The sequence below is a fragment of the Takifugu flavidus genome, chromosome 5 (assembly GCF_003711565.1).
Source record: "Takifugu flavidus isolate HTHZ2018 chromosome 5, ASM371156v2, whole genome shotgun sequence".
NCBI lineage: Eukaryota > Metazoa > Chordata > Actinopteri > Tetraodontiformes > Tetraodontidae > Takifugu > Takifugu flavidus.
Genome location: NC_079524.1, coordinates 546,529 through 556,687, shown reverse-complemented (window position 1 = coordinate 556,687; position 10,159 = coordinate 546,529).

The following is a 10,159-nucleotide window of genomic DNA, read 5'->3' as shown; positions in this document are numbered from 1 at the left end:
CAATGTTCATCACAAGGAGAACAACAACAGATGACACTATAAAACACAACACCAAGACAAGCACACACACATGGAAATGACTCAAAGGCGCCAGAAAAAGAGATTAAAATGCATCACATTTACACTACATTAACTTACAATGGCAAAATATTGCTGTTGGAATTTAAAAGAGAAACAATGAATGCCAGTGATGTGTTTTTTTATTTGAATTTTGATTTTGCATGTGTGCAATAATAAATTAGATATTGTGTTGTGTTAAGCTTTGCTTGGTCCATGTTCAGTTGTTGAGCAAAACTAGTTTGGGTCCATATCAAAAGGTTCCCTGTTGTAGGCTGGAGGAAGATTTTTTTTCAATAAACATCAACGTTGGCCCGTGAATTTGTCCCAGTTTAGAATTTTGGCCCACTGGGTCTTTGAGTCAAAAGACCTAACCCCAAAAGACCTAACCCTAACCCTAACCCTAAGGCGTCTGAGTGAGTGTGGATCACCCTTTTCCACCCGTCACCGCCTCTAGGTGGCCACACATGAATGTTGACACAGGTGCTGAACAGAAGGAGGCAGGCGACAACGTCTTCAGGTGCCACCGTCAGTCCAAAAAAGTCACATTTTTATAAAATCTAATGAAGAGAAGAAGGGTCTAAACGAGGGACAGGTGACAGAACGGCGGTGTGGGGGGAAAGCGAGGCCCAGTGACCATGCGTCCACCCCAAGGATGCTGTTGCTGCATGCAACGGTGGCAGAGAGGCCCAATGGCGCCGAGGCACAAGCTCTCAGAGGATCCCACATATGAGGGAGCGTTTGTGTGTGTGTGTGTGTGTGTGTGTGTGTGTGTGTGTGTGTGTGTGTGTGTGTGAGGAGGAAAAGACGCTTTGAAACACCTGAGACACAAAGTGAAAATCCAAGATATTCAGGAGCAGGAGAGGGAAGATGGAGTCTGACAGCGTCTAAGTCGTCTCAGCTCTGTAAACGGCTCTCGTATTCCACCATAAGGAGCGTCGGTCTGGTGGCAGCTGGTGAAATGGCCGATCAGAAACTAGTTCCTGACAAACGAATCCCAAAAAATGAGAGAAAAAAGCCCCCGGAGAGGGAAGAACTTCGCCAAGTTTCCCCACAAACTGTGACCTCCACTCACCGTGTAGTTTATATGAGGTGGTGGAGAACTTTATGACCAAAGCTCACCAACGTTTCATCATCACAACATTTGCTAAAAATAGCAGTTGTCACATGACCTCCTTGGCGACGGGAATAAGTACGTGGCCGCTCTGAGTTTATCGTGCTTGTACGGAACACTCGGAAAACTTGCGTTATTGTTAGAAGATTGACGATGTGGTGAAAGCATAAAAAGCATAAAACCAAAAAGTTCTTTTTGTGATGGGTTCTTTGCCCATTTTCATCATCAGTGGACGTAATAATGTCCCAGAATGGACTTTTGTCCTCGTGAGGACACGCTGCCACACTAATGACTACCTGTCCTTAATTAGCAGCAGAGATATTACCATCAGTACTGACTTTCCTGGTTTATTCCACTAAATCTTACATTAGCTAACACATTAATGAATTTTGTCCCGCGGTGCCTGCAGGGGGGACACGTGTCCACCGGGACGCCCCCATGAACGAGAGGTCTGAGGTGCAGGTGAACTGCTGAGGGTGGAAGAAGCCGTCTGTGTTGGGCTGCAACAACCCCCCCAGGACCAGAGGGGGAGCCCCCGGGCATGTACCCGTGCATGTTTTAGTGCACGTGCATGCATTAGGTTTGCTTGCTGTGTGGTGACGGGACAGGCTCCGTGCACGTGCTTCCTGTCTCCCAACCTTTATTTAGCATCTAAGATCTGCCCACGCAGGCTTGTGTGGTTGCCATGGTTTTAACTCTAAAACCTTGCAACAGCATTGTTCAGGATAATCTTGGCTTGTGTCAGAGAGTGTGTGTTGGTGTGTGTGTGTGTGGGTGTGTGTGGTGTGTGTGTGTGTGTTGTGTGTTGTGTGTGTGTGTGTGCGTGTGCATCAGGCTTTACATCAACAGGAGCAAACATTGATCCAAAACCGCTGCAACGCTCTGATGTTAATGACCCAACAGCATTTAAAAGGACTGATGAAGACATGCAAAACTTGGCTTTGTAATTGGTGCCTAATTAGCAGCACTGGGGAGCTGTTGTGTGTCAAGCTACTGTTCTAACAAGTTCCAAAGGAAGTGCAGGGATGGCAAAGCGAGTCAGTATCAAATGAAAAACAGTCCTTTTGTTCAGAAATGTGGTTGAAAGAAATATAAAGTTCATCTAAGACTCCATAAACGGACCTTCATGAAGCACATCAACGGTGTTACACACACCGCTCATCCTACCTTCATGTCTGTGCAGAGTGGCGTCAAAACTCTCCGAGCGTGACTTTTCCTCGTCATTTTCCCTCTAACAGACAAAATCAGAGATGAGAGAACATGAGAGAACATGAGAGAACATGAGAGAACATGAGAGAACATGACGGACGATGAACCCTGTGATGCTCAAAGCAAAACACCATGGATGATATTAACACGTAAGCTAGGTGCTGCTCACTCAGCTGCCTTCGTATTGCACACACACACACATGCACACACAACACACACACACACACACACACACACACACAGTGTGTGTTTTCCATCTTTATCCTGAAAGAAGAAGAATCCAATTTATGGCTGCAGAGATCCACTCATCAGCATCCTCTTTGACCAACAGTTGGTAGCATGTTAGTAACATGTTAGTAGCATGTTACTAACATGTTAGTAACATTTAGTAATATGTTAGTAACATGTGAGCTCCCTGTCTGGCATATGATCACGGCAAAGTGAAACAAGGTTGAGGGTTTGATTCCATCCATCGGCCTTTCTGTGCGCTGCTTGATGTGCATTGTTGCCATGGCAGCGGCAGAGGCACTGACTGGACCCTCTCAAATGAGCCCTCGGACCTGCACGTGACGTGCACGTTGAAGATGAATTTAAAGTGGCTTTTACCAAAGAATTTAAAACACTTTTGGCAGAATTAAGATGCTAATTATACATTATTATTTACAATGTCACACTTGTCATTTTTAAAAGCCGTCAGCTGTTGAGCTCAGTTGCAGGTTCTCCAAACTTCCTTTGATCTTTTATTTCCTCATCACCTACACATTTGGCTGTTATATAATCTTCCCTGAATTATTCCAGTTTAAACTGGATCCTGCCGATTATTGTCTCCAGCTCATCCGAACGATCAAAAGAAATTTCTTCACACACATTAAACTAAATGTGTAAAAGAAAATAAAAGCAGTTCTATATTTTAGTAGCTTATTTTTCAGGTTTTTTAAGACTATTTTATGAAAATTAAAAAAATAATAGACTTAAAAATAAAGGATTTGTTAAAGAAATAGAGGATCAGTGAAGAGTGTTTGTGTACTAATTAGATAATTAGCCTGCCATTCTGGGCAATGCAAAGGTTGGGATGCATTTTTAAGCAGCTCAGGCCGATCAATAATTTACACTCGCCATCCACGCACAATATGTGTGTCTGTGGCGCCAAGATCGGCGTCTTCGCAATGACCTGGCAGTGAGTCACGAGGAAAGAGACCATTAAAGTGACCTGATTCCACCTTTGTGCAGGCTGTAGAAAACAGATTACATTTAATAACCTAGTAATAACCTAGTAATAACCAAAGCCTAACCAGAAACACCACCCACAAGCTTGGAGTGGAACCAAAACTGTTGCTGGAGCCGCCACATAGCTGGCGTGGTTAATGTGCTTCCAAAAATGCTGCGTTTGTAATTGTGGTCTGTGTGTGTGTGTGTGTGTGTGTGTGTGTGTGTGTGTGTGTGTTTGTGTGTGTGTGTGTGTGTGTTTTAATCATGTGTAAGCTTTCTGTCCACTATTGAGATCTCATAACAGTCTATAACAGTCATCTCTGAATCACGGAGCGCACAAGCATTTTCACAGGAAACACACACACACACACACACACACACACACAACAACAACTTGTCACTACAACTGTGCGTGGTGGACCTGGAGCGCCCATTAAAGGTGGACCTGTCTAGTGATGCTGAGGGGCCTCCTGGGGTCCCTGTTTCAGAGGGCAGATCAGCCCTAAAGGTTCGTTATCAGACCTAAAGGCTCCTTATCAGACCTAAAGGCTCGTTATCAGACCTAAAGGCTCGTTATCAGACCTAAAGGCTCGTTATCAGACCTAAAGGTTCGTTATCAGACCTAAAGGTTCGTTATCAGACCTAAAGGCTCGTTATCAGACCTAAAGGTTCGTTATCAGACCTAAAGGCGCGTTATCAGACCTAAAGGCGCATTATCAGACCTAAAGGCTCGTATCAGACCTAAGGCTCGTTATCAGACCTAAAGGCGCGTTATCAGACCTAAAGGCGCGTTATCAGACCTAAAGGTTCGTTATCAGACCTAAAGGCGCGTTATCAGACCTAAAGGTTCGTTATCAGACCTAAGGCGCGTTATCAGACCTAAGGTTCGTTATCAGACCTAAAGGCGCGTTATCAGACCTAAAGGTTCGTTATCAGACCTAAAGGCGCGTTATCAGACCTAAAGGTTCGTTATCAGACCTAAAGGTGCGTTATCAGACCTAAAGGCTCGTTATCAGAGGAGCATGATTTATACATCGAGAGCATATGGCTGGTTCCGTCTCCAACAGCCAACAGATGGAGGTGCAGAGCAGAGAGAGAGGAGCAAAAGTGGGGCAACATGCTTGATTGTTTCCTGCTCAGATCAGATCAGAGTGTCTAGAAGGACGGATTCTGATGGTAATTTAAATAAAAGCCTTTAAACTTCAGTCTTTAACCTTAACGCAGCATCTGGGATTCCCCTGCTTCCACCTACATTCCAACTAAATTCTCAAAATTCCCAAAGCCAAATTCAAAATGGCTGATGTCTTACCACTCTGAAGATCCTCGGGGCTCCTTGACTTGAATCTTGAACTTGAATCCTTCCCTCGGGGGGGAAGGGGAGATCCCTCCTCTACTTCAAAAACAGAGAAAGATGTTGAGATAGAAGGAAACCGAGCTGGACTCAGGTCAGAGCCTGGTGGGGGCAGAGCAGACGCAGCTGAGTGATGGGGAGGCAACTGGAAGCTGGCAGAAGATGGCTGCTGCAGGAGTCAGGAGCCACAGGTGGCCACACGTCCCCCTGTTCATGGAGGCTGTGAAGGACAGGGCATGACGCAGCCCCACGTGTGGGGGGGGGAGGCTGTGACTCACACACACACACACACCACACACACACACACAGTGAGCAGGTCCAGGAGACAGACTGGGCAGATCCACATGTTCAATCATCTGGCTGCTGTCTGAAGGACCACAGAAGCCCGAGGCTCTTCGGTGCACAGGTGCAAACATTGCACAGGTGAATCAGTGCACAGGTGCATCAGGTGAGGCGGCCTCAGTCCAGGTCTCTACCGGGGGGGTGAACACAGAAAAACTCTCCACCTTGACAGGATCATTTCCTGCAGGGGCAACTTGCAGCCGTCTGGCACCTCATGACCAGAGCACCTGCCTGAGCGGCCGGGGCGGCAGCACGGGGTGCGGGGCCTGCCCCTCCCCCCCCCGACGAGCCTCGTTCCCTCGGAGCCTCTCGCCGGGGCCGGTTGCTAGGTGAGGCCGTTATGGGGCCCAGCCCAAATCCCTGGTCCTGGCCCCAGCCCAGCGTGAAGAGAGGCGCCTTAATGAGGGCAAATCTCCAAAGCAAACAGCGGAAGCTCGATGAGTGCAGCTCGGGTTGAGCTGCCACATGAATTATTGATTAGATTATTGAGATGCCACAGCAACGCGGGGGGGCGGGGCGGGGGGCGGGGCGGGGGGCGGGGCCGTCCGGAGGGACGAGGCGAGGGTCCCCGTTGCTACGGAGCATTTTAAGGTCCCGTTGTCTGGAAACCAGAGCATGACATAAGTGCTATCTATCTGTCTGTCTATCTGTCTATCTGTCTATCTATCTGTCTATCTGTCTATCTGTCTATCTATCTATCTATCTATCTGTCTATCTGTCTATCTATCTATCTATCTGTCTATCTATCTGTCTATCTATCTGTCTATCTGTCCTGTCTATCTATCTGTCTGTCTATCTATCTATCTGTCTATCTATCTATCTATCTATCTCTCTATCTGTCTATCTATCTATCTATCTATCTATCTATCTGTCTGTCTATCTATCTATCTATCTATCTATCTATCTATCTATCTATCTATCTATCTATCTGTCTGTCTGTCTGTCTGTCTGTCTGTCTGTCTGTCTGTCATCCATCCCTTTCTGTCTTTTACTTTCCATCCATCCTTTCTCACCCCCCTTCTCTTCTCCCCCTCCTCCTCCCCATTCTCCTCAACCCTTCTCTTCCTCCTCCTCCCTCCTCCCCCCCTCCTCCCCCCTCCTCCTCCTCCTCCTCCCCCCTCCTCCCCCTTCTCTTCCTCCTCCCCCCTCCTCCCCTCCTCCTCCTCCCCCCTCCTCCCCCTTCTCTTCCTCCTCCCCCCTCCTCCTCCCCCCTCCTCCTCCTCCTCTTCCTCACCCTTCTCTTCCTCCTCCTCCTCTTCCTCCTCCTCCTCCCCCTTCTCTTCCTCCTCCTCCTCCTCCTTCCTCTGCTTCCTTCCTCTGCTTCCTTACTTCCTCTGCCCCCTTCCTTACTTCCTCTGCTTCCTTCCCCTGCTTCCTTCCCCTGCTTCCTTACTTCCCCTGCTTCCTTCCTCTGCTTCCTTCCCCTGCTTCCTTCCCCTGCTTCCTTCCCCTGCTTCCTTACTTCCCCTGCTTCCTTCCTCTGCTTCCTTCCTTCCTCTGCTTCCTTCCCCTGCTTCCTTCCCCTGCTTCCTTCCCCTGCTTCTTCCCCTGCTTCCTTACTTCCCCTGCTTCCTTCCCCTGCTTCCTTCCCCTGCTTCCTTACTTCCCCTGCTTCCTTCCTCTGCTTCCTTCCTCTGCTTCCTTCCTCTGCTTCCTTCCCCTGCTTCCATCCTTCCTCTGCTTCCTTCCTTCCTCAGTAATAAGGTTGCAGAGTAAAAGTTCAGAGCAACAAATTAAAGGTCCACTTGATTTTATTAGAAATCTGATTTTACACTTTTATTACACAAGACAAAATAAAAGAAAAGGGGGAACATCAAAGAAAAGTGTAGCTGGTTTGAGTTCAGCATGAAGACAAGAAACATTGATTCTTGGGGGTATTTGGGGGTTTTAAGTCTACAGTAAAAACACATTGGACAATTTTTTAATGAAAAGTGTTATAATTCTTTTTTCTAATCTCTCTTTAATTGCATTCTCAGGTGTGATAAGCTGCTATTGTGCTGCCTGGAAAATATTTCCCACTTTTAGCTCCGCCTGGACTAACGGCTAACGGCTAACGGCTAACGGCTAACTCCAACATCAGAGCCAGCAGAGAAGGTTAATTCATGGTCGTCGCCAAAGAGACTTGTCTTTGATGTTAAAGGGTAATTAACGATGCTGAGAAGCCTGGGGGGGGGGGGCGGGGGTGAGTGTGTGTGTGTGTGGGGGGGGGTGAGTGTGTGTGGGGGTGAGTGTGTGTGTGGGGGGGGGGGTCAGTGTGTGTGTGTGGGGGGGGTTGTGTGGAGTGATCAGGAGACTGATGTGTGTATGTATGTATGTGTGTGTGTGTGTGTGTGTGCGTGCGTGTGTGTGTGTGTGGTCGGAGTGGTGATGTTCCTGTAAGTCAACAAACAGTCACCAAAGATTCCGGACACCATTTGACAATTCCTGCTGTGACCTTAACGGGATCCCACCTTCCTGCTCATTGATCCAGCCTGAAGCCACGAACCAGCATCGGGTCTGAACTGGGTCCAGGGTCTGAACCAGGGTCTGAACTGGGTCCAGGGTCTGAACCAGGGTCTGAACTGGGTCCAGGGTCTGAACCAGGGTCTGAACTGGTCCCTGAACGTCCCCACTTGTTCTCAGGACAACGAGGGGAGTTTTTCCTGACGTGCCAGCAGGTGTTCCCTCACACTCTCCTGCTCATTGGTGACATTCAGCAGACAGGAGATTTACTCCCCTCTGAGGGGCACCGAGGACACGCAGAGGGGTTGTCATGGAAACGGACCCCTGAGTGTCTGTCAGAATTGTTTAATTATTCAGGACCTCCATTGCTGAGCATCAACGAGGATTCAACTGGAACCCAGTGACGGGCGAGATGAAACCATTACACACAGTGGTGAGCTGGGGAACCCAGATGGACGTGATTATCCCAGAATTATCCCCAGTTGGGAACCTTTCCCGAACGGGAAACACCATTTCCACTGGGGGGGGGGGGGGGGGCGCCCAGGCCAACGGGCCCCCGCTCATATTCATGTTCATGCATCTACGAGCACATCCAATAATAACCGAGCAGGTCGTCTTTGACGACGTCTGTTTACTAAAAACAGCTTTTCTGCGCGCAGAAGTTGGTGTTTTTATTTTTTGCTTTGTTCCATTTGACTTTGATTGATGACATAAAAGAAGAACTTCCTTTGTGTTTCCTTAGAGTGTGTGAAAGGAAACAGAGGGAGGACAACGAGCAAGTGTGCGTGGGAGTGTGTGTGTGTGTGAGTGTGTGTGGGGGGGGTTGTGTGTGTGTGTGTGGGGGGGGGGGGGGTGTGGGGGGGGAGTTGTGTGTGTGTGTGTGAGGGGGGGATGTGGGAGTGTGTGTGTGAGGGGGGGATGTGGGAGTGTGTGTGTGTGTGAGTGTGTGTGGGGGGGGTTGTGTGTGTGTGAGGGGGGGATGTGGGAGTGTGTGTGTGTTACAGGTGACCAAAACACCAAAGAAAGTCTGCAACAAAAATGGCGTCAGAAAGCAAAACGTGCACGTCAGAGAGCAGAACTCACGCTCACGTGCACTGGGCTGATTCAAATCTTCCTAAACGAGGTTGAGATGTCTGTCAGTTCGTTAGTGATGGGGGGGCGGGGGGGGGGGGGGCACTGAGCAAAGAGCAGAAGCATGAAATTAAAAGAGAAAAACATAGAATTACAATTATGAGTGTTTAAATCTCTCTAAAGTTTTATTTGACATTTTTAGTATATTTGAGTCAAAGCCCAGAAAAGTGATATAATCTAACCAAATCTAATCCAGACTATCAGGACTGTTCCATTTATTTTAAAGATCTTTTATTGTTATTTTATGATGCCCCCCCAATTTGGTATCAGTCCTCAAACACAACGTTCCTGTGATGAACAAGTCGGTGGTCCAGGCGACCACACACACACACACACACACACACACACACACACACACACACACACACACCCCAGGGGGGTGTTATTCGTCGCTCTGGCATCTCTCTGACGTAAATGATGACATCACTTGTAACAGTCGGAGTGTAAAACCAACATCAGGTTTGTAAAAGATCAGGAGTGTAAAAGATCAGGAGTGTAAAAGATCAGGAGTGTAAAAGATCAGGAATGTAAAAGATCAAGAGTGTAAAAGATCAGGAGTGTAAAAGATCAGGAGTGTAAAAGATCAGGAATGTAAAACACCAGGAGTGTAAAAGATCAGGAATGTAAAAGATCAGGAGTGTAAAAGATCAGGAATGTAAAAGATCAGGAGTGTAAAAGATCAGGAGTGTAAAAGATCAGGAATGTAAAAGATCAGGAGTGTAAAAGATCAGGAGTGTAAAAGATCAGGAGTGTAAAAGATCAGGAATGTAAAAGATCAGGAGTGTAAAAGATCAGGAGTGTAAAAGATCAGGAATGTAAAAGATCAGGAGTGTAAAAGATCAGGAATGTAAAAGATCAGGAGTGTAAAAGATCAGGAGTGTAAAAGATCAGGAGTGTAAAAGATCAGGAGTGTAAAACCAACACCAGGAGTGTAAAACACCGGGAGTGTAAAAGATCAGGAGTGTAAAAGATCAGGAGTGTGAAACCAACAGCAGGAGTGTAAAACAGCGTGTGAAACGAGGCGTGCACACTCGTGCCGTAATGGTGCGAGGCGTGCACACTCGTGCCGTAATGGTGCGAGGCGTGCACACTCGTGCTGTAATGGTGCGAGGCGTGCACACTCGTGGCGTAATGGCGCGAGGCGTGCACACTCGTGCCGTAATGGTGCGAGGCGTGCAGCTGGTTTCGGCGCCACGAGTCCCGCGGGCCTGACGACGCACTGAAATGGAGCCGGACTCAGGACAAAGGCAGCATCCCAGTGGAGTCCAAGGTGCTCACGCTTGCAACAAACACACACAAGACTG